Raw genomic sequence first — 23226 nt, forward strand, 5'->3', positions numbered from 1 at the left:
CGTCTCACTGTGTTGACTGTGGCTTTTGTTTTAGTTTTTTTTATTTTTGGCAATAATCACTGGAGATGCTTTCTAAGAGCCAAATCCCTGCATCTCAACCAAGATCTCTTCAAATTAGAATTGCTAGACATGAGGCCAGAGAGTAAGCATTAAGAAGCCCCTTCAAGTTAGAGTTTAGAGCTCATTGCTCCAGGCCAGACCCACCGTGGAAGGTTCTCATCTGGAAGGACATGAAGCTGGGTGAGGTGAGGCATCAAGCTCTCTAGAGACAGACTTGTCCTTAGTTGTCGGTGAGGTTTCGCTGGCCCTGCCTTCTTTACTGATACTTTGGCTACGCTCTTTGGTTTGCCGACAACCCATATAGCTGTTATAGGTTTCTAAACATGGAAATATTTCATTCATGGTGGGTCAAGACACAGAAATTATGATTAGGAGGGTAGAGTAGCATAGTTTAACAGGCATTTAAGGGCAATCTTATCATCCTAAGGACCAAGTGCAAGGTTTCCATGAGGAAATAGTTCCCTTTGTAAACAATCAACATGGAAACGGACTTTGATAATTTAGACCCACTTACAAGTTGAGATGGTGCAGTGACTTAAGAGCTTGGCTACTAACCAAAAGGTCGACAGTTCAAATACATCAGCCGCTCCTTGGAAACCCTATGGGCCAGTTCTACTCTGTCCTGTAGGGTTGCTATAGGGTCACTGTGAGTCAGAATTGACTCAACAGCAATGGATTTGGTTTGCTGGTATCAGTTGAGGGGAGTCACTGGGTGGTGTAAATGGTTAATGCAATTGGCTGCTAACCAAAAGGTTGAAGGTTCAAACTCACCCAGAGGTACCTCAGAAGAAAGTCCTGGTGATCGACTTCTGAATAATCAGCCATTGAAAACCCTATGGAGCACAGTTCTACACTGACACACATGGGGTTGCCATAGGTTGGAGACGACTCTATGGCAACTGGAAAAAAATGAGTCGAGGATTGCCTGTATACCCAAATGATAAAACTGACACAGTGAAGCAGGTAAACAAATAGTAGATAGAGAAACATTTCCTTATTTATTTTTTTCAGAAGCATTTCATAAAGTTACTAGAATGCAAAAACTTCTAAACCCTATTTGAAAAGGAAGAGGTCCAGTAAAAACTGAGTAAATATTGTTATCCACGTAATCAACAAAATGCAGAAATTCCCACACTAGGTCAGAAGAGGCTCAGCACTTCTGATGATTCTGTACTGGAATGATTAGAAACTACTGTTCCATCAAGTTGACTCCAGAAAGTCAAGTTTGCTAACTGAGTTGATTTTCCTTAGAGAAAATATGCTGTTGTAATGCAAAATGATAGGAATGTTAATTGTTGTATAACTTAGTATTCATAGTATAAGCTATTATTGGGATATTATTTCATCCCTCCCCACAAATTCTTAAATTTCCTTTGGAATTTCATTTTATGTGATTTCATCTGCACAAAATAATGTAAGAGGAGACAATGGGGCTTAAGGAGAGTAATGATTGAATCACCATATTCCAATAAAAAGTGTTCAAATTGCATTTCACTACATAATGAATTCTGCTTCAACTTACTTTGACATAAATAAGATTGGGTAAGAGAAACCAGAAGTAAATCAAATAAATGAATAAAACCATCAGAGCTGCTTCCATTTTGTCCCTGAGACAGTGTCTGCTTCATTTGTAGAGTAAAACCTGCCCTTATAAATTAAAATCCTAGCGTGCCACTCGGTTGAAAGCAAAAATTCAAGGAAGAGTTAGTAAATTCTACAGCCTGATTAGGGTGATTTCTAGGCCACAAATATCAATACAGGCAATCCCTAAGTTACGAATGTCCAACCTGTAGCAACGAACCAACCCCCGTAAAGCCTATTATATTAAAAATTCGAGGGACATGCAGTGGTCCGTAATAATAAACGGGCGCTACTTTGCTAAGCACCTCAAAATGTTATTATTATCATTGCTGTATTATCATGTTAAAGGTGTTTTAGTGTATCTGGAAGTGTTTCTATGTTTTTTATGCATAGAAAGGTACACTATATAATATATACTAAGACAAATATTTGACTATCTGATAATAGATGCTTACCATATCTAACTATTATGATTTATGTACAAATTCAACTTAAAGACAGATTTAGGAATGGAACGCTTTCCTAATCCAGGGACTGCCTGTAGGTAGTCCTTTTGAAAACTGAAACTGGAGACCTAGAAGAGCAAAGTTGAACTTTCAACTAGGCTTTTTTAAACCACAAGATCAGAGACACAGGCGTGCATGCAATACTGATGATTAGCTGTTCTTCATATTTTCCAATTATACACATTTGCAGAATGTGAGGAAATTTTTGCATTTTGTCTAGACGAAGGCTGTGTCTCTACCAGCATAATATATCACAGCGTTTGTGAGTCTTGTGCAAAATTGAATTTGCATCTCGGCAGCCACTTGCAGAGAGTTCATTATCTTGCGATACAGCCACTGGGAAAAAGGCAATTCTCGTGTTTAATAAAACTGTGGTCTTCTCATAATGCTTATGATGCTTGAGCTATTTGTTAGGCACTATTTATCACAGATGCTTAACACTAATTATACTGTCTATAGTGCCAGTAAGGGTGATTTAAAATATTTACTTTATTTAATATATGTCAGTGCAAACATGGTGCTTTGCAGCTGCACTGTTTTTAGCATTTCTCAGAATTGATGTGTCTTCTCAAATGTTAAATATAGAAAGTAAGACCACTAAAGTTAAATGTACAATGTGTAAAATATATACCGGATGTGGCTGTGGGGCAACGCAACTAATGGTAAAAGTCAGTCTCTTTGCTTTCTAGTTAGCCTAACCAGTTGCCGTGAAGTCGATTCCAACTCATGGTGACCCTCTGTGTGTCAGAGTAGAACTATGCTCCATAGGGGTTTTAATGGCTGATTTTTTTGGAAGTAGATCGCCAGGTCTTTCTCCCGAGACACCTCTGGGTGAATCTGAACCTCCAACCTTTTTGTTAGCAGGCGAACACGTTAACCTTTTGCACCACCCGGGGCCTCCATAGTTTGCCTAGGGCAGTGGAAAGAAGGCACTGCCTTGACTGGTCTGAAATATGTCTCGTGGACTAACTAAAACCAAACCAGTTGCAACTGAGTTGATTCCAACTCATAGCAACCTTATAGGACAGAGTAGAACTTCCCCATAGGGATTCTAAGGAGCAGCTGGTGGATTCGAACTGCCGACCTTTTTGGTTAGCAGTTGTAGCTATTAACCACTGTGCCACAGGGCTCCTGTGGACTAACTAGCACTTCGTAACTCTGAAGAAAAGCTAGTGTCATGGATTGAATTGTCTCCACTAAAAATGTGTGTCAACTTGGGTAGGCCATGATTCCCAGTATTGTGTAGTTGCCCTCCATTTTGCCATCTGACATATTTATCCTATGTGTTGTGACTCCTAACCTCTAGAACGTTAATAAGGCAAGATTAGAGGCAGTTATGTTAATGAGGCAGGACACAATCTACAGGATTAGATTGTATCTTGATTCAATCTCTTTTGAGATATAAAAGAGAGAAGCAAACAGAGAGGAGAGGGACCTCATGCCATCAAGAAAGAAGTGCTGGGAGCGAAGTGCGTCCTCTGGACCTGGGGTCCCTGGGCTGAGAAGCTCCTAGACCCAGGGGGAGATTGAAGACAAGGACCTTCCCCCAGAGCCAACCTAGAGAGAAAGTCTTCCGCTGGAGCTGGCACCCTGAATTTGGACTTCTAGCCTTCTTGACTGTAAGAATAAATTTCTGTTTGTTAAAGCCATCCACTTGTGGTATTTCTGTTATAGCAATGCTGGATGACTAAGATAGCCAGGATGGAGATGATCACTGAGGTCCCTTCTAGCTCCTCAGTTCTACAATCTGTGATGGAATTAAGTTATGTCTATCAGAAATTATTTAGTGTTTTAAATATGGCTTCATGAACCAGAAACCTAAAAGACCAGAAGCCCATTTTCTGATGATCCCTTGAAAATGAGGTTCAAGTGACAAACCACTGAGAGGGATAGAGCATTAAATAGTGAGGTCAAGACCCTGAAACGTGGTCTCCGACTATTAAACAGCTGTTGAAGAATGGGTATTGCATATGCACAGTTTCAGCAGCCCTAGATCTTTATATTAAAGACATAATTGAAATGTGAACCACATCTGGTCTTCTATGCTGTAATAAATCGAAGATGTGATATGAACTTGTAGCAGAATAGAGGCCATCCTCTCTTTTGACTTTTAATAATTCTGAGAAGCATTATGGCAGGCATGTGTGAGAGCCCCCACTGGAAATAGTACAAAGACTTAGCTTGGGCAGCTTCAGAAGAAAAAGGTCTGGATCCTAAGTTATTTCCTATGAGATTTATTTAAATCTGGTATTTAAAATGATTCTCCTACAGCAATCTTGAAGACTTCTATGCTGTATTACCATAAAATTTCTACCAACAGGTAAATTATCTATAAAGAAGAGAACTTCAGAGAGGTCAGAATACACTGTAGATATGAAATAGGATGTTAACTCTCTAGATCAAGACTGTATGCTTTGGAGGAGCCCCCAGGTGGTGCAAATGTTTAATGTGCTCAGCTGCTAACCAAAAGGTTATCTGTTCAAGTCCACCCAGAGGCACCTCAGAAGAAAGGCCTGGTGGGCTACTTCTGAAAAATCGACCATTGGAAACCCTATGGAGCAGTTCTACTCTGACACACATGGGGTCACCATGAGTTGGCATTGACTCAGTGGCAGCTGGTATACTTTCATAGATGTATGACTGCTACTAAGATTTTGCCATGGACTGTTATTAAACTAGTTCACCCAAAGAAATTTCCACAGGATAGATTTATAGTTATAATACTTTATGAGATTGAAGTTGTAGCCTCATGTTTTCCTTTGAGGGGGAGATTTCAGTTTTATCATAAATCACTATGAATCAGAATCGACTTGATGGTGAGTTTGGTCCTTTTTTTTTTTTTTTTGGTACCATAAATCCACGGGAAGTTGCTTCCAAAGCTAATGGAACAGTTGGTCACCTAACCTCCTTAATGCCCAACATTTGATGCTTTGGCGAGATGTAATTGCTACCGGGGTACTGCTCTGTCTCTGGTGTTCAGGTTAAGCCTTAATTTACACCACCCAAAAGTAATACCAGCAGTCCCTGCATGGTACAAGTGGTTAAGTGCTTGACTACTGGCTGAAAAGTTGGTAGTTTAAACCCATCTACAGGCTCCTCAGAAGAAAGGCCTGGCAATCTGCTTCTGAAAGGTCACAGTCTTGAAAACCCTGTGGAGCTGTTCTACACTGCACACACGGGGTCACCAAGAGTTGGAATCAACTTGACAGCAACTAACAACAACAAATATAAAGCCACAGCTACTCTCTGGAGCTCCAGCTCTGACCTGGTGCCTCAAACTGTTACAGGCCAACCTTCGCCTTGGTAAGGAGCCCACATGCTATATTTTTGTTCTGTTTAGTAGAGGCATCTGAGGCTTGCCACTAGAGGCTGTGAGTTCCCTTTTCCATCTTCTTACCCCGCTGTCTCCTATCACCTTTATGTCAACACATTCTCCTTGCCCTGACTCCTCACCAGCTTGAAAGCGGTTCTCACATCTAGATTTTGCTTAGCTTGTGTGTTCTGGGCCACTGTGGCTTTTTTCACTGGGTGATATAAAAAAGGAGACAGAGTGAGCCAGGAAGCAGATGTCTCCTGGGTGGTATGTGTCTTTGAGAGCTGGAATCTGAAAACTCTGTATGAAAGGAGCAGTGAATGGGTTATAATTAGTCAGGCTGATGAAGGAGTAAAACCTGGTAAGCAATTTTTCTTGCCTGCCTTAATGAAAAGCATTAGCTCTCAGTTTCTGTCTCAACTTGCTGAGGGTAAAACAAGTGTGGAGTCTGAACAAAAGATGAAGATTCAGCGTGGGCTTGGACTCTGCTCCTAAGTTTTGCTTGGGTGGAATGTATGTGGTTCATCAAAAAAAAAAAAAAAAAATCAATGACTCATGGCACTCCTTCATGCATTTGATTTTAGGAGAATATATTAATATTTCAAGAAATGCAAGGGGTTCTTACAAAGGCCCAAACTAGTATTTAGTAAGCTACTGTGATAGGTCCCTGAGTGGTGCAAGCAGTTTGCCATCAGCTGCTAAACTAAAGGTTAGCAGTTCGAACCCACCCAATGGCACAATGGGAAAAAAGTCTGGTGAACTGCTTCCATTAAAAACAAACAACCTGTTTCTGTCGAGTCAATTCCAACTTACAGCAACCCTACAGGACAGAGTAGAACTGCCCCATAGGGTTTCTAAGAAGCACCTGGTGGATTTGAACTGCTGACCTTTTGGTTAACACCCATATCACTTAACCACTGTACCACCAGGGCTCCTCCATAAAGATTATAGCCAAGAAAACCCTAAAGAACAGTTCTACTGTGTCACACATGGGGTCACCATTAGGCAGAGTTGACTTGTCAGTAATGGGCTCTCAGGGTCAAGAAATTTTTAGGATTGGCTTGAGGTTTTCTGCCATCATTCTGAACCTTCCCCTGGTGGCTTGAATCTGGCAAACAGCTGCCCAAGGCCACCAAACCTGTTCACTTCCAAGTGACTAGCAAGAAATTCAGCACCCCTTGGAGGGGAAGTTTTCCTGCTGTTATAGGAATTCCAAAACGATATTCTAGCATCATTTAGTTAATGGGCTTGGCTGCTAACCCAAAGGTTGGTGGTTTGAGTCTACCCAGAGATGCCTTGAAAGAAAGGCCTGGCAATCTACTTCTGAAATATTGGCCATTGAAAACCTTATGGAGCACAGCTCTGCTCTGACACACATGGAATTCTAATGAATCGACTCCATGGCAACTGGTTTACTGGTAATTATAAAGCATAACAGTGATCGTGAGGACGGCACAAGACCAGGCAGTGTTTCGTTCTGTTGTACATAGGGTTGCTATGAGTCGGAACTGACTCAGCGGCACCTACCAACAACATAAAGGCGGGATTCCTTGGACCCAAATGATGTGAGGTTCAAGAAACAAATGATTTGGTATCCAAAAGCAAAAATGGCCACCTTGTTGCGGCTTGACTGTAAGCTGTACTAAGCATTGGTTACTCAGCAAGATCAAACATATCAATGGTAAGCTTCAGTGCCGTTACTCTTTCTGGCCAGCTAACAGTCACTGCATCCAGGGACTTCAGATGACAATCTCCTACAAGACAGTGGCATCAGTTCTCTGCTTTGCTTTGTTATATGGATGGATTTCAGCTCTCTGGCTTGGACCCCCGTAGAAAAATCTCATAAGCTGGGACACTACAGAAGGACTGGGGCCACTTATTTTTCCTTTGAGAAAAGAGTATTTGTAAAGTGTTACTTAACATTACAAATTATTTTCTTGATGTTATGGGGACAAAAGGGTCATATGATCTTGTTTTGTGTCCTGTTAGCTTAAGATTCCAATAAATTTTACAATAAATAACAAAAACCTTTTTTTTTAAGGTGCATAGCTTCTTGACAAACCACAGAGTAGAACAGAAAACAAAAGAAATCCAGTCTCATCACTTTCCAAATACTTAGTAGTATAAACAAAAGGCAGCCAGGACAAAGGGAGCAGAAGAAAATGTTATTCTTGGGTTCAGATGTTAGAGATGAACTTTGACAGAACTTAACCAGTGATGGCAAGGGAAGGGGAGAGGAAACATTTTTAGACTTATCACATGCTAAGCGTTTTCATGGAGTCCTTGGGTGGTCCAAGTGGTTAACACCCTCAGCTGCTAATTGAAAAGTCTACTGAAAACCCTGTGGAGCACAGCTCTACTCTGATACACGTGGGGTTGCCATGAGTTGGAATCAACTGTGTGTTGTTTTTTTTTTTAAGTATTTTTACATACATTGTCTCATCTAATCTTCACACCATTCAGACAGTTTCTCGTGGATGAGACTTGGAGAGTTTAAATAAGATTCACAGTCCAGGTGTAAAGTGGCAGAACCCATGTTATCTGGCCTCAAAGCCACTCAAGGATTTCTGTCTCCACCCTTCATAGCAAGGCACCTAGCCACCAACCCTATGGAAATCTCTAATGGGTTGGGCCCAGTCCTTAGAGTATCCTACACGCTATGAAGCTAACCTGACTCCAGACACCCACTCCAACTCATAGTAGCAGACAGATTGAGTCCATTATCTGGATAAATCACAGGTTATAAAATTTTCTTTGGTTTATACTCTTGAGAAGCCCAATCTTCATCACTTGGATAATTGCCTCATCTATGAACTTTTCCAGTCATTATTACTGACAGCAATGACTTTTTAAAGGGACTCTTTTAAAACATTTCTTTTTCCTTCCTGTAATTCTAAAATACCCTTGATACTTTGAGTGGGACTCAAAATATTTTTATATTTAAATGCAGATACTGCTTTAACATATCGTTGGTAGTATACTCTAAGGGTATAACCTTTTCAACCATCACCACGGTTCAGTTTGTTAGGGAAAAAAAAAAACTGTCATTACAACATTATCATTAGTACTAGTATGGAGACACTAGAATCAGACAGACCTGAGTTTTAATCTGGGCTCCACAATTTATACTCTCGTGTGGCCTTGGACAAGTCATGTAACCTAAATGAGCCTCAGTTTCTGGTCTGTACAATGATATTAACAACATTATAAAAATACTAATGGCTACTATTTTGGGGAACTCATTAAGAGCCAGCTGTTGTGTGAGAACTTTGCCTAGATTGTCGTGGTATGTATGAAACATGGATAATAACACCCAGCTGCTCTGGTTCTTCTGCATCTTTAGTGATTTCGAATGAATGTAAAGCATCTAGCATAATGCCTGGCACATTGTGGTCAATAAATGTTAGTCCCATTGCTCTGTCTGTCCTCTTCCTTCTTCTCCTTACCTTAGGTCACATTAGGTCACCAATCACTCAAGACTTCTTATTAAATTATTCAAGTGGAAGGGGAAATAGTGGATCTGTGGATGGGAGAGATCAGTGCTAATGACTGTGACCCTTGTCATCCTCATGGGACAGGTACTGAGCCAGGCCATAAGCTGGTAGGGGGTCCTGAGGGTCTTGCTATAAAGGGACCATTTGATGAACTGCTGGAGTGAGGGTCCATTGCTTAGCTTTAGGTTATGTGTCCTGGTGGAACAGACATAGACCATACTTTCCTGATCTTTTCTCACCCTCTAGGATTAGTTAGGAGCCCTGGTGGTACAGTGGTTAAGAGCTCAGCTGCTAATCAAAAGGTTGGCAGTTCGAATTCACCAGCCACTTCTTGGAAACCCTGTGGGGCAGTTCTGCTCTGTCCTACATGGTTGCTGTGAGTCAGAATAAACTCAGTGGCAATGTGTTTGGTTTTTTTCTTTTTTTTGTGGTTTAGGATGAATTAAGGAGCCCTGGTGGCACAGTGGTTAAGCAATTGACTACTAACTGAAAGGTCAGTGGTTTGAAACCACCAGTGGCTCTGTGGGAGAAAGATGTGGCCATCTGCTTCCGTAGAGATTTACAGTGTTGGAAACCCTATGGCGTCTCTATGAGTCAGAATCAACTCGACGGCAGTGGGTTTGGTTGGTTTTTGGTTTAGGATCAGTTACACCTGGCCATGTGGATAGAGTCTCTTAGTTACAGGAGGAGGAATCTGAGAGAAAAATAATTAAGGAATCACAAGAAGGATGTCAGATAAAAATGATGTTCCCGTACTTTCATAATGTCTTTAAATGCTCTCATTAGCAGTTGTCCTGGTATGAGTAGGCCTGATGAAAAAGTGCTTCTCTCTGGTCATCTAACAAAATCTTAGTACATGAGGCTCCTCTTGATCATATAACAACTAGGAAATAAACCTGAACCTGGGGGATTATTTGTGTGTGTGTGTGAAATATAGTCTAAGGATATGTTCTCAATCATTTTTGTTGAAGTACCCCAGCTGGTAGAGAGAGGTATGAAGGCATAACTCTAAGATGCCTTCTTCAATTGTAAAATAACTTTGAAATCACAGATTTTATTTTAAACATGTGCTTTAGTTATCTAATTTTGTGTAACAAGCCACCCCAAAACTTAGTGGCTTAAAACAAGAACAGTTTACAAATTCTCACAATTCTGTGGTTGACCAGGCAGTTTTCTACTTCATATGGTGTTGGCTTGAACACTTATTAGTTGCTATCAAGTCAGCCCTAACTCAAGCACAACAGAATGAAACACTGCCCAGTCCTGCACCATCCCCGTGACTGGTTGCGGATCAGACCACTGTGATCCATTGACTGCTTTTTGGAAGTAGATCACCAGGCTTTTCTTCCTATCGTCTGGAAGCTCCACTGAAACCTGTTCAACATCATAGCAACACACAAGCTTCCACTGAAAGATGGGTGATGCCTGTGCGTAAAGACATGTCCAAGCATGAGAGTTGGACACTAGAAGGGTCCCAAACAGCTTCATGCACATGGCAGATAGTTGATGCTTGCTGGCTGGAAGTTCAACTGAGATTGTCAGCTGAGGGCCTCAGTTCTCCTCTATGTGGACTGCTCCACATGGCTGCTTGTGCTTCCTCAAATCATGGAGGATTCAAGGTAGTCAAACTCATTACAAAAAGGCCTAACAGTAAAAGCTGCCAAGCCTTCTCTAGGCTTAGGGTCTGGAACTGGCACTATCTCACCTCCACTGCATTCTATTGGAAAAATCAGGTCATAGGGCCAGCCGTTGTTTATTGGAGGCCACCCAAATAACATTCCACTGCAGCATGGGAACTTTGCACACTATTCCAGAATACATATGTTTCATTTTAGTGTAAAATGTGTTCTTCCAAATATTCAAGTAAAATTAACCCTCAGTGAAGTTACGGCAATATTTATTCCATGGTTTTGCTCAACCCTGGCTCATTAACGTGGTTATACCAGTTGAGAAGTGTGTTCCGGGCTTTTCTTCTTTCCTTGGCTGTCCAGTTGGGTCTTGGGACCCAGTTAGGGTTGATCTAGGAGGACAGTGGATATAGCCAAGATGGTTGTTGTTAGGTGCCATCGAGTCTGTTCCAACTTATAGCAACCCTATGTACAACAGAACAAAACACTGCTTGGTCCTGCACCATCCTCACAATTGTTATTATGCTTGAGCCCATTGTTGCAGCCACTGTGTCAATCCTTCCTCTTTTTCGCTGACCCACTACTTTACCAAGCATGATGACCTTCCCCAGGGATTAGTCCCTCCTGATAACACGTCCAAAGTATGTGAGACATAATCTCGCCATCCAAGATGATTAGTTCATGCATTTATCTCACTTAGTATGCATCTATGACTAATCCCAAAGCCAAACACAAATAATTTTTATTGATATCCATGTCTCTGCTTTCATCCTTTAGCCTACAGAATTGAGAGTTACAAATTAGAACCTACAGAAATATAGAAAGGACCCTGTTTTATTATGATGTCCAAGGATGTAACTTAAAGTCTTTGGCCCAGTCAGTATATTCTGCCTTAAAAAAAAAAAAAAAAGAGCTCTTTGTTCACATGTGTCTCATTAAAACTTTTTTTTAAAGGTGAAGTTAGGCCACTATGATAGCAAGATGGATACAGGCCAGGAGAGTTGTAGTGTAGGGTTTCAGTAACCCAGTCTGATTCATTTCCCTGATGGTGAGGGAGTTTTTCACCAGGAGCAGTAACAAGAATACTTTGAAATAGCACAGCAGCCAGAAAGCAAATCATATATCTAAATGCATCTGCCCTTGTTTCAGGTCAAAGTCTGCAAATTGTCCAAAGGACATTTTTTCTTGCTTAAGTTGTCTGAGCTCTGCTGCTGAACAGGGTTGTATACTATGGTTTTGTAGAGCCAAGGGAGAGAGGCCCCAGTAGAATCCACAATGGGCAAAGGATGTAAAGAGCTGTATGCACTGCCGTGGTTCTGCCCCTCACATCTTAAACTAACAGCATCAACCCCAAAACCTTAGTTCTAAAAAATAGAATTGTGTTTATTTTTTCCCTACCATCCCCAAATTTTTACTAAGAAAAAGTTTCAAACATACAGAAAAGTTGAAAGAATTGGTCAGTGAACTACTATGTTGCCACCTGGATTCTACAATTGATACCACTCTAGAAAAGGGCATCATGGTTGGTAAAGTAGAGGATCATTGAAAAGGAGGGAAATCTTCAATGCAATGAATTGACACAATAGCTGCAACAATGGACTCAAACATACCAGCCATCATGAAGATGGTACAATGTTTCATTCTTTTTACATAAAACCCATTGCTGTCAAGTTGGTTCTGACTTATAGCGACCCCATAAGACAGAGTAGAACTGCCCACATAGGGTTTCCAAGGAGCGGCTGGTGGATTCAAGCTGCCAGCCTTTTGATTAGCAGCCAGACGCTTCACCACTGCGCCACGAGGGCCAAATTGGAGCTTTGGAGCCACCTGCATGGCAACTTACAATAATAACAAATCCATTCATCAATCCATCGATTTTTAGAAGCATTTCAAAGTAAGCTGCAGACAGGATACTTCACCCTACAATCTTCAACAAGCATAAGCTAGAGTTCAATATTTGTTTATGTTCTTTCTTTTTTACTTTTTTTTTAGACAAAAATTACATGCAATGAAATACAGTACTCTTGACTGTACTATTCGGTGAACTTTGACAAATGCATATTCCTGGGTAACCCAAACCCCTGTAAAGACACAGGGCATTGTTGTCACTCCATAATTTTCCTTATATCACTTTCCAGTCAATCGCCTCCACCTACCCTCCATCAGAAGCAATCACTGTTCTGAATTTATTTTTTTTAATTTATAGATTCATTTTGCTTATTCTAGAACGTCATATAAATGAAATCCTACGGCTTGTCCTCTTTGTGTGATAAATTTTTCTAATAAATCAAAAAAAATTAAATGAATTTTTAAAAATCTTAAGCCTTGAAAGTGTACTTCTTTGTGCTACGATTCAGAGGCAGCTTCTCCAACAGCCTCTATTCCCCTGGCTGCCTCTCGGGAGCCACCTTGGAGCGGTCGGCCGTGTGCCCTTGTTGCAGCATCCTTAACAGGCTGTAGCAGCAGTGTTTCTTCACTGACAAACGTGTGTGTGGACGTGAGGCCCAGTGCATGACAGAGAGTCAGAAGGAGTGACACACCCATGTGATACCCATGACTTCCAGGCACTGCTTTGTTTATGAGCAGGCCTGCCTTTGTGTTTTCGAATCGGCCTCTGTCCTACTGATTTTATTCTGATTGTTTCATGAGACAAAGGAGGAAATGGTTGACCTCAAAGCATGCAGCGTGATTGAAGGGGGAGAATGGCATGTGCCCCTGGACAGGATGAAGATTCTTGGCCAACCAGGCGGACGCTGCCAGTTCTGTCTCCGGTGTAGAAAAACAAGCAGAAGTGGGAGCTGAAGTAATCTTTAAGAGCCTTTCTCAAACTCACCAGGCTCTTTGGACAAGAAAAAGGTCACCCTACATTCCAAGATAGATATGGTACATTCAGCAACAAAGAGGGGGCAACATCGGTGAAATGCTCCCCACGAGGCCTCTCAGACCAAGTGTGGCAAGGAGATCTCATTACGCTGTTCAATCCAGAGGGCTGGACTGTACAGTGAGTATGTTCCCAAGTCGGAGCCACTCAGCGTTATTCTGATAAATGCAAAGTCTAACAGGTGCCTGGCGATTGCATGCGCTGGTCAAACTCCATGCTTGGAGGGGTTTTAATAGCCTGCATTGCACACCCGCATTAATCTAAGAAAGCTGCTGCTCAGACTACTTGAATGCATTCCAACTGTGAGCTGGATGTCTTTGTTTTGCATCTCATATGCTTAATTTAATGGGACACAGTTTGTATAACCAGACCAGCAGCAATCATGCTTATCTCCACTAACAGATTATTTTATTTAGCTTTGTAAGTTAATGGGTCATTGGCTTCTGAGCTCAGGCAAAGTTGAGTAATTTTTTTTGGCTTATTGCAGTTCAGCCATCCCAACTTTCTGTTCTTTGTCATTACATGGTCCAGTTGGATACTGCTCAGCAAATAACAGGAAGATTCCCACCCCTCCCAACTCTACCTAAATGGCCTGTTTGAACTTGACCATGCCTTGCTTATGGCTGGCCAGTAGCAAGAGGCTCCTTTGAGTTTTCCAGCCTGGGAGTATTGTGGTCATGTAAAATTGTCATCCAAGCAATAGTTCATCTACAAAAGTCTCACCATGAAACCTACTTTACAAAAATATCTACACATGAGTGATGACAGACTTCAAATTAATTAATTGCCATATGCATCTCAAAACAACAGATACTATCAATCACCTTAATATTGTCTGTGTTGACTTCAAAAAATGCATACAAGATTGGGGACACGACTCATAAGCCTTTTCTTCTAATTCGCTACAGACAAAGCTTAATAGATGGGGTGAAACTGGACAGGCTTCAGAGAAGATGAGGCACATGCAACTTGGCTCAACGGGAATAGAATCACAGGGAAATATATAGGTCTCTGAGTCAAGTTTATGCAAGCAGTGATGGAAAAAATAACCCTCAGATAATAGGATGATCTGGGACAATAACCTCCACAGCTTACCATATTCAGGACAAAGAGAAGGAAGTGAAGAGTGAGGAGACAGCAGGATATTGACAATAAGAAAAACAAAAGAGCGGGTCTTTCTACTCTTTTAATGTCTTTCTAATTAAAGACATAGTTTACAGCTTTCCAGCCCTAAATTTTAAGCAATGACATTTAATACGGAGATTTTCACTTTCTCTGAATTGGGCTACCTGGATGCGTTTTTAGATGTATAGGTTTGGAAGTTTCTGGAAGTTTTGATCCATTACATGTCTTGTTCATAGCAGCAGGCTTTGATTAAAGGCATTTTTAATTGCTTTTCCCTGGAGGAATTCTCTCCAAGAAGCTCTCCTTCTCTTCTCCTGAGTTTTATCCTGGCAACCAGATAAAGGAATCATAGGGGAGAGGAGGGGAATTTTCCCTCTGTTTCTCTGGGGCCAGTGGCCAGGTACCCATAGCCACAATGTAGAAGATGGAGGTCAGTAAGTCAGAACCAGCTCTGTGAGGTTTCCTTGGCTTCTTGATACAGTTTTATGGCTTTTAAACTGATGCTTATCGTCTCTTTAAATGTTAAAGAGGGAAGTCCCCTTGAACTCCTGATGGCATTCAATTATGGTCACGATTATAAAATGTCTCAGATCTTTGGGGAGTGTGAGCAAATCAATAGAGTGCTGCAGAGAAGGGAACACAAAGCTCTTAAGGCTTGCCTTTGCCAGGGTTTGCTATCTTCTCCCACCCCACTGCCGCAGAGGGGAAGTTTGTAGTATAAGGGAGGACTTGCTGGGTGGGGGAGATTTGAGGAATTATTACCTAACTGTGAAGAACAAAGGAGTCCCTGGGTGGTGCAAATAGTTAACTTGCTTGGCTGCTAACCGAAAGGTTGGTGGTTCTAGTTCACCCAGAAGTACCTCAGAAGAAAGGCCTGGTGATCTCTTTCTGAAAAATCAGCCACTGAATACCCTATGGAGCACAATGCTACTCTGACACACATGGAGTCACCATGAGTCGGAGTTGATTCGGCGACAACTTGTACTGTCAGGGTGGTGTAAAGGGATGAGGTCACATTACGTGAACAACTTACTTTTTGGGCATCACAAAGTAAACATGTCATAGCTCCATCTTCCCTCTAAGACATGGCATCAAATGGATTCATTCTCTGGTTCAAATGAGACCAGTTTCGTTGGTATTGAGGAAAAGACATGGTCATTCCCCTACTGCCATGACCACATTCAGAATGTTAGTGTTAGTTTGGACCTTAGAGATCATCTCATTCTACCTCCTCGTTTAAAAGGTGAGAAAACTATTCAAAGAGTGAGTGACTGGTTCAAGGTCTGGTAGCTAATAAATAGTGGAGATGGTCCTAGAAGCCAGTTTACCTGTTACTGCTCTTACCCTTCCTCATCACCCTCAGCGTGTATGAAGGATTTTGTGTGTTTTTCTGTATGTTCATGGGGCTGAGGATAGTAAAGAAAAGACATTCTTAATATTTTCATCCTTAAATCTGGAAGCCCCAACAAAAGTCTAAGAATACTGCAGGCATGCTGAAGGGCTGGCTTCTATCATTTTCTTTTTCCTTTGTATAGAACCTATACATATCTCTCAGAGGGTATCACAACCACCACAATGCTAAAGAGAACCAAAGCAGGCTGCATTTCAGAGGCATGCTTTGGCAGGTTAGCAGTTGCTGTAGAATCGATTCGAACTCATGACGACCCCATGTGTGTCAGAGTAGAACTGTGCTTCATAGGGTTTTCAGTGCTTGTGACCTTTCAGAAGTAGATCTCCAGGCCTTTCTTCCAATGCACCTCTGGGTAGACTAGAACCTCCAACCTTTTTTTTTCTTCTTTTTTTGTATTTTTAAATTGCATTTTCTTTTTTCTTTTTTTATTGATGTAATTAAATGAAGTTTACATTTTAAGTTAGTCTCCCATACAGAATTTTTTTTTAACATACATTATTATGAGACCCCAACCGCTCACCCCATTCTGCGACAGCACACTCCTCCACTCTGCCCCTGGTTCCCCATGAACATTCAACCAGCTCCTTACTCTCTCTGCCTTCCCCTCTAACGTCTGGACAGAAGCCGCCCCTTTGGTCTCTTATATCTACTTGTCTAAGAGGCACATTCTTCACGAATATCACTTTATGTCCCACAGTTCAGTCCAATCCCTGTTTGAAGAGTTGGCCTCGGAAATTGTTTTAGTTCTGGGGTGATGGAGAGACCAGGGGCCATGCTTTCTGGGGCTCCTCCAGTCTTAGTCAGACCATTAAGTCTGGTCTTCTTACTAGTATTTGAGTTCTGCATCCCATCGTTCTACTGCTCCATCAGGGACCCTCTGTTGTGTTCCCTGTCAGGACATTCATTGGTGGTAGCGGGGCACCATCTAGTTCTTCTGGTCTCAAGCTGATGAAGTCTCTGGTTTATGTGGCCCATTCTGTCTCTTGGGACAATACTTTCCTTGTGTCTTTGGTGTTCTTCATTCTTCTTTATTAAATTGCATTTTAGATGAAGGTTTACAGAGCAAATTAGTTTCTCATTAAACAATTAATACACATATTGTTTTGTGACTCTGGTTTCCACCTCCATGACATGTCAACACTCTCCCCTTCTCGACCTTGGGTTTCCCATTACCAGCTTTCCTGTCCCCTCCTGCCTTCTTGACCTTACCCCTGGGCTGTTGTGCTCATTTAGTCTCATTTTGTTTTATGGGCCTATCTAATCTTTGGCTGAAGAGAACCTCAGGAATGACTTCAGTTCTGAGTTTAAAGGATGTCCGGGGGCCGTACTCTCAGGGTTTCTCCACTCTGTGTTAGACCAGTAAGTCTGGCCTTTTTTTGTGAGTTAGGATTTTGTTCTACATTTTTCTCCAGCTCTGTCCGGGACCCTCTGTTGTGATCCCTGTCAGAGCAGTCTGTGATGGTAGCCAGGCACCATCTAGTTGTCCTGGACTCAGTCTGGTGGAGGCTGTGGTAGTTGTGGCCCATTAGTCCTTTGGACTAGTCTTTCCCTTGTGTCTTCAGTTTTCTTCATTCTCTCTTGCTCCAGACAGGGTGAGACCCGTGGAGTATCTTAGATGGCTGTTTGTAAGCTTTTAAGTCCCCAAACGCTACTCATCAAAGTAGGATGTAGAACATTTTCTTTATAAACTGTGTTATGCTGGTTGAGCTAGATGTTCCCCAAGACCATGTTCCCCAGCACTCAGCCCAGTAATTCAGTCCGTCAGGGAGTTTGGATGTGTCTATGGAGCTTCCATGGCTTTGCCTTGGACAAGTTGTGCTGACTTCCCCAGTATTGTGTACTGTCCTACCCTTCACCAAAGTTACCACTTACCTCTTGTCTATTTAGTGTTTTTCCCTCACCAATCCTCCCTTCCCTCATAAACATCAAAGATTGTTTCTTTTTGTGTGTAAACCTTTTCATAAATTTTTATAATAGTAGTCTCATACAATATTTGTCCCTTTGTAATTGACTTATTTCACTCAGCATAATGCCCTCCAGATTCATCCATGTTGTGAGACATTTTGCAGATTCATCATTGTTCTTCATTGTTGCATAGTGTTCCGTTATGTGTACGTACCATAGTTTTTTCATCCATTCATTTGTTGATAGGCACTTAGATTGTTTCCATCTTTTTCCTATTGTTAATATTGCTGCAGTGAACATGGGTGTGCATATGTCTATTCATGTGACAGATCTTATTTCTCTAGGATATATTCCTGGGAGTGGGATTACTGGATCATATGGTATTTCTAGTTCTAGATCTTTAAGGAAGCACTACATCATTTTCCAAAACGGTTACACCATTTCACATTCCCACTAGCAGTACATAAGAGTTCCAGTCTCCCCACAGCCTTTCCTATATTTGTTATTTTCTGTTTTTTTGATTTGTGCCAGTAATGTTGTGGTGAGATGGTATCTCATTGTGGTTTTGATTTGCATTTCTCTAACGCCAAGTGATCGCGAGCATTTCCTCCTGTCTGTTAGCCGCCTGAATGTCTTCTTTGGTGAAGTGTCTGTTCATATCATTTGCCCATTTTTTAATCGGATTATTTGTCTTTTTGTTGTTGAGGTGCTAGATTTTCCTGTAGATTTCAGAAATTAGATCTTTGTCGGATTTGTCATAGCCAAAATTTTTTTCCCAGTCTGTAGGAAGAAGCTCCAACATTTTGGTTAGCAACCAAGCATGTTAACTGTTCGCACCACCCAGGGACTCCTTCAGGAGGGTTAGACAGTGGCTGTTTAAAAAATATTTGCACTTGTGAGTCTAAATGCAAATTGCCAACTTTTTCGGTGACTGGATCATTAATACTATTCTCTCTAATCATTAAGTAGGAAAGGAAGTCTCCTAGGCTCTTCTGAGATGGCAGGGGATAGCCTGGCTAAAATAAAATCTTCGTGACTTCTTTTAAAATTTCTTTCCCTAAGTCTTCAATTAAGAAGTTTTCAACAGCTAAAAACATCTACCAAGTTTTAGTACAAAACCTTTTTTTTTTTTGCAAGCACCAGAAATCAGCATATTGATCACAAGCTGGGTGAATAGGGAGCAGAAGTTAAAGAGCTGATTGTGTTTATGAACTGTTTAGAAGTCAGTTCACATTCTAACCCACAAATAGAATGACAAGGTGGAACACTGTAAATAGAATGGCGGTTTTTAAAAGAAAATATGGAATTAGAGATTGCATATTTGATTAAGTTTTTTTTTCTTAGCGATTTATTTTTTTCTACAACAGATAGGATCCCCCCAAATGAAGAAATAAATATAAATTACTGTAAGCTCTGTTATAATTTTAAAAATGTAAAAAATATCCTAAGGCCTACTAAATAAGCATAAGCCATCATACTTAATAATTATACAAGAAACCCTGAATTATTATGAAGAGTATATTTATTTTGTCTATTTATAACCTTGTTTCCTCCAAAGCAGTACAGATGTGTCTAAAGTGCAATAATGGTAGTGGGTCTGGCACAAGCTAGAGAAGGCAGCTAACCGCTGGGTCTGAAGTTCCGTTTCTCTCCACTCCACCCCATTTCTAAATCACAACCCCTACTACTCCAAATGCCCAGAAACCTCCCTCATCCACTTTGCTTTGAAAGATAGGTGGATATTACCTTAGTATTATTACTTCAGTGTAATAGTTGAATCTGAAGACTGCCATCAATACCAGTGAGAGTTTATGACTTTGAGGATCTTTGTCTTTTTGCTACCAGTGAGAAAGAAGGAAAACTTTCTAAGTTCTTGTGTGTTCTCAGAATGGCTCCAAGGGTCCAGGTGCACGCTTTAGGGATGTGGAAACTAGGACAAATGTGTGAATCTGTATTCTGTTGCACAGCAGTTCAGGGGAAAGAGAGGTGAGGTGAAAAGCTTTAGGACTGGTGTTGGGATTTGGAATGCTTTCCTGTTTTTGATGCTTTTGGCGGATGTTTGAGTTTTTGGAAGCAATGAGTATGAATCGGTGTCTTAGGCTGAGTTCTCTTGAGAAGCAAAACCAGTAAAGTGATAAAGTATGTATATAGACATATTTATATTAAGGAAATAGCTCACGTGGTTGTAGAGGCTGGAATGTCCCAAGTTCATGGGTCAGGCTGGAGCCTTCTCCTGATTCACGTAGTTGCAGGGACTGGTGAACCCCGGATCCATAAGTCAGACAGAAGGGCCCTGGCTCACAGGCTGCAAAGGCCAACAAATCCCCAGGATCAGCAGGCAGGATGGCAGGTAAGCTGCTAGCTGAAGTCTCAAGAACTGGAGGTCAGACAAACGAGGAGCCAGCTGCAGGATCCAGCGCCAGCAAAAGCCCACGAGCCTTGCCAGAAAGTCTGCATATTGGATGCAGTCCACACCCCCAAGGAAATGCCCTTTCAACTGACTGGCTACTCACAGCAGATCCCGTCATGGAGGTGATCACATTATATCAGATCTCATCATGGAGGTGATCACATCATCATATGGCTGCCAAACTACATCATAACTGCCAAACCACTGAGAATCATGGTCCAGCCAAGTTGACACGCAACTTTAACGATCACAATTGGTTCTGTGAAAATATATATTTTTAAAAATTGCAGGTTGTAACAGAGTGATGGGAAACAGGGAAACTAATCCACAGGACCAGTGGTAGAAAAGGAATCCCTGGGTGTGTAAACGTTTACATGGTTGACTACTAGCTGAAAGGCTGGCAATTATATAACAGAACTCACCCAGAGGCGCCTCTGAAGACAGGCCTGGTGATTTGCTTCTGAAAGATCCCAGCTTTTAAAACCCTATAAAGCAGTTCTAGTCTGACACACAGGGGTTGCCATGAGTCAGAAACAGTGGTAGAAAAGATAGGGAACACAGAAGGTGACTCCATTTAAAATATATCAACTAACTAACTCTCTCCCTTCAACCTTCTGGTGCTTTTGCTGGGAATCCTAGCTCCTCTTTATTGTGCTTCTATAGCTGTCTGTGATTGTGGAGAAGGCTCTGGTGTCAGAAAGCCCCAGGGTCAAAACTTAACTCTGCCACTACTAACTCTATGACTTTAGCCAAGTTACTTACACTGAGCCTTCGTTATTTCATCTGTGAAGTGGGTGAGGTCTAAATGCAATAATTTTGAGTCTAAGTGCAATATCTGTCAAGTCACTGGCATGGTACGTCACATGTTTGTTCGATCTCATTAAGTATTAATTCCTTTCTTCCACCACCCCCCAGCTTCATTACAGTCACCTTTTAACTTAGCGGTAGAGAAGTTTCTGATTCTACTATACTGCCTAGCTGTGACTATTAACTTTAAATTAAGTATAATTAAAGATTCACTTCATCATCTCAAGTCCTCAATAGCCACATGTACCTAGGACTATTGGACGGGATAAGATTGTGGTTGTTGTGTACCATCCAGTCGATTCTGACTCATAGAGACCCTATATGACAGAGTAGAACTGCCCCATAGGGTTCCCGGGCTGTAATCTTTACAGAAATCAACCACCAGGTCTTTATTCCCATGGAGCTGCTAGTGGGTTTGAACTGCCAACATTTTTGTTAGCAGCAGAGCACTTAACCATTGTGCCACCAGTGCTTGTTTGGTAGAACATTTACATCATTGCAAGTGGGTGAAATGGGTGAGTTCTATTGGGCAGCACTGTTGACTCCCTTGCAGCTATCTGTGGGTATGGTAGAGTTTTGGCTGACGAGATGTAAACAGAAGCTTCCCTGGAAAGCAACTGGCACTTCAGGATCCATATTGCAACCATAAGGTGACTTTGAGGATGGAAGCCATGAGGGTAGAGTAGGACCATAATTGAGAGCTGGTCATTCGGAGATATTTTACAGCTAATCGTATTTCCACAATTTCACTGTGCTCCATCTCTCCCAATTCCCATGTTCTGATCATGCCAGGACTAAAATACTTATTAACCCTTTGTTAAATTGGACAAAGTCTTTGATCTCAATGCATCTTGTTTTTTGTTGGGAAAGGTGACCAGGTAAGAAAAGCAGTGTATTCTTGGCAGGAGGGAAAATTTTTCCTCCTCTCCACTGACAGCATTTGTTCTTTCTTTTCTTCTTCCCTCCCCCTTCCCCTTCCTCTTCCTTTCCTGTCTTCTTCCTTTCCCTTCCCTTCACTTCCCTCCTCTCCCCTTCCTTCCTTCCCTCCTTTCTCTCCCCTTTCCTTCCTTATCTTTTCTTTCATTCCTCCTCTCTGTCTCTCTTTCCAGTATTATACTGAAGACATTTACCTGGCCTGGGAGCAGTTGCCTTTCTACTGAATTGTGGGAGTAGGGGTGAGAGTGAGGGGGTAGGGGAGTGGGGGGTGAGAGTGAGGGGGTAGGGGAGTGGGGGGTGAGAGTGAGGGGGTAGGGGGGTGGGGGGTGAGAGTGAGGGCGCAGGGGAGTGGGTTGAGTGGGGGTGGGGGAGGGGAGTATCTCATCGATGGACATGTAAACTTCCTGCCGGGAGTATTTTACTAGATAGACGTTTCAACTATTACTGAGCAGCTCCTTCAGAGATTACAAAACAAGTCATTCTAAAGGAACGGTACCTATAATGGCTAAACGAGGAAGTGAGAAAAAATTTGGATAGATGCTGCAAACCAGTTTAGATATGGAAATTTCCTTAGTTCTAAACACCTTCTCTGGCCTCTCTTTTATAATCAGAAGTTATTATAGATTATTTTTTCGTACCCGGTGTGCTAGGCACACGGTGTTCTGAACTGAGAATTCATGAATTCTAATCCTCATCATTGAATTGGCTTCTTGCCTAACCTTGGGCAAAGGACACACCATGTCTTTATGGCACTCGGCTAGGAATCTCATAGGATGCTGTAAAAGGTTTAATTATTAATGGAATTTGCAGAGAACTTGCCTAGCTGTAAAACTCCAGCCGACCTTAATTTTTAATCTTTATAAATACCTTTGAATTTTAATAAGTAAGTTCTTAGCAAGACAACCATTAATTCTTCAACCATGGCTCTTTAATTTGTGGTTTCTTCACATTCTTTGCTTCATCTCCTCTTCATACTTCCACTATTAGTGCCTTTTTCTGCCATAATCCACCAACATAAAACAAGTACAGTTTTAAAAAAAAATTAGTTGAGAAAGTGGAAGCTAATTGCTAAAAAAGGGCATCTGAATTTTCTGCCAGTTCAGAACTTTTTTGTTCAAGCTCTGTTTCTTTTCTGATATCAGACGCAAAGTTTAGTGATATCACTTCAA

At 41.5% G+C, this 23226-nt stretch overlaps 1 protein-coding gene across 2 annotated transcripts in view; it reads left to right on the top strand.

Moving 5' to 3' along the window:
* NTRK2 (neurotrophic receptor tyrosine kinase 2) overlaps nucleotides 1-23226 on the top strand; it is a 437432-nt gene that overhangs the window by 253677 nt on the left and 160529 nt on the right. The gene's annotated exons all lie outside the window — the stretch shown is intronic.

This window comes from Trichechus manatus, unplaced genomic scaffold, assembly GCF_000243295.1.
Source record: "Trichechus manatus latirostris isolate Lorelei unplaced genomic scaffold, TriManLat1.0 scaffold00082, whole genome shotgun sequence".
In the NCBI taxonomy this organism is placed as follows: domain Eukaryota; kingdom Metazoa; phylum Chordata; class Mammalia; order Sirenia; family Trichechidae; genus Trichechus; species Trichechus manatus.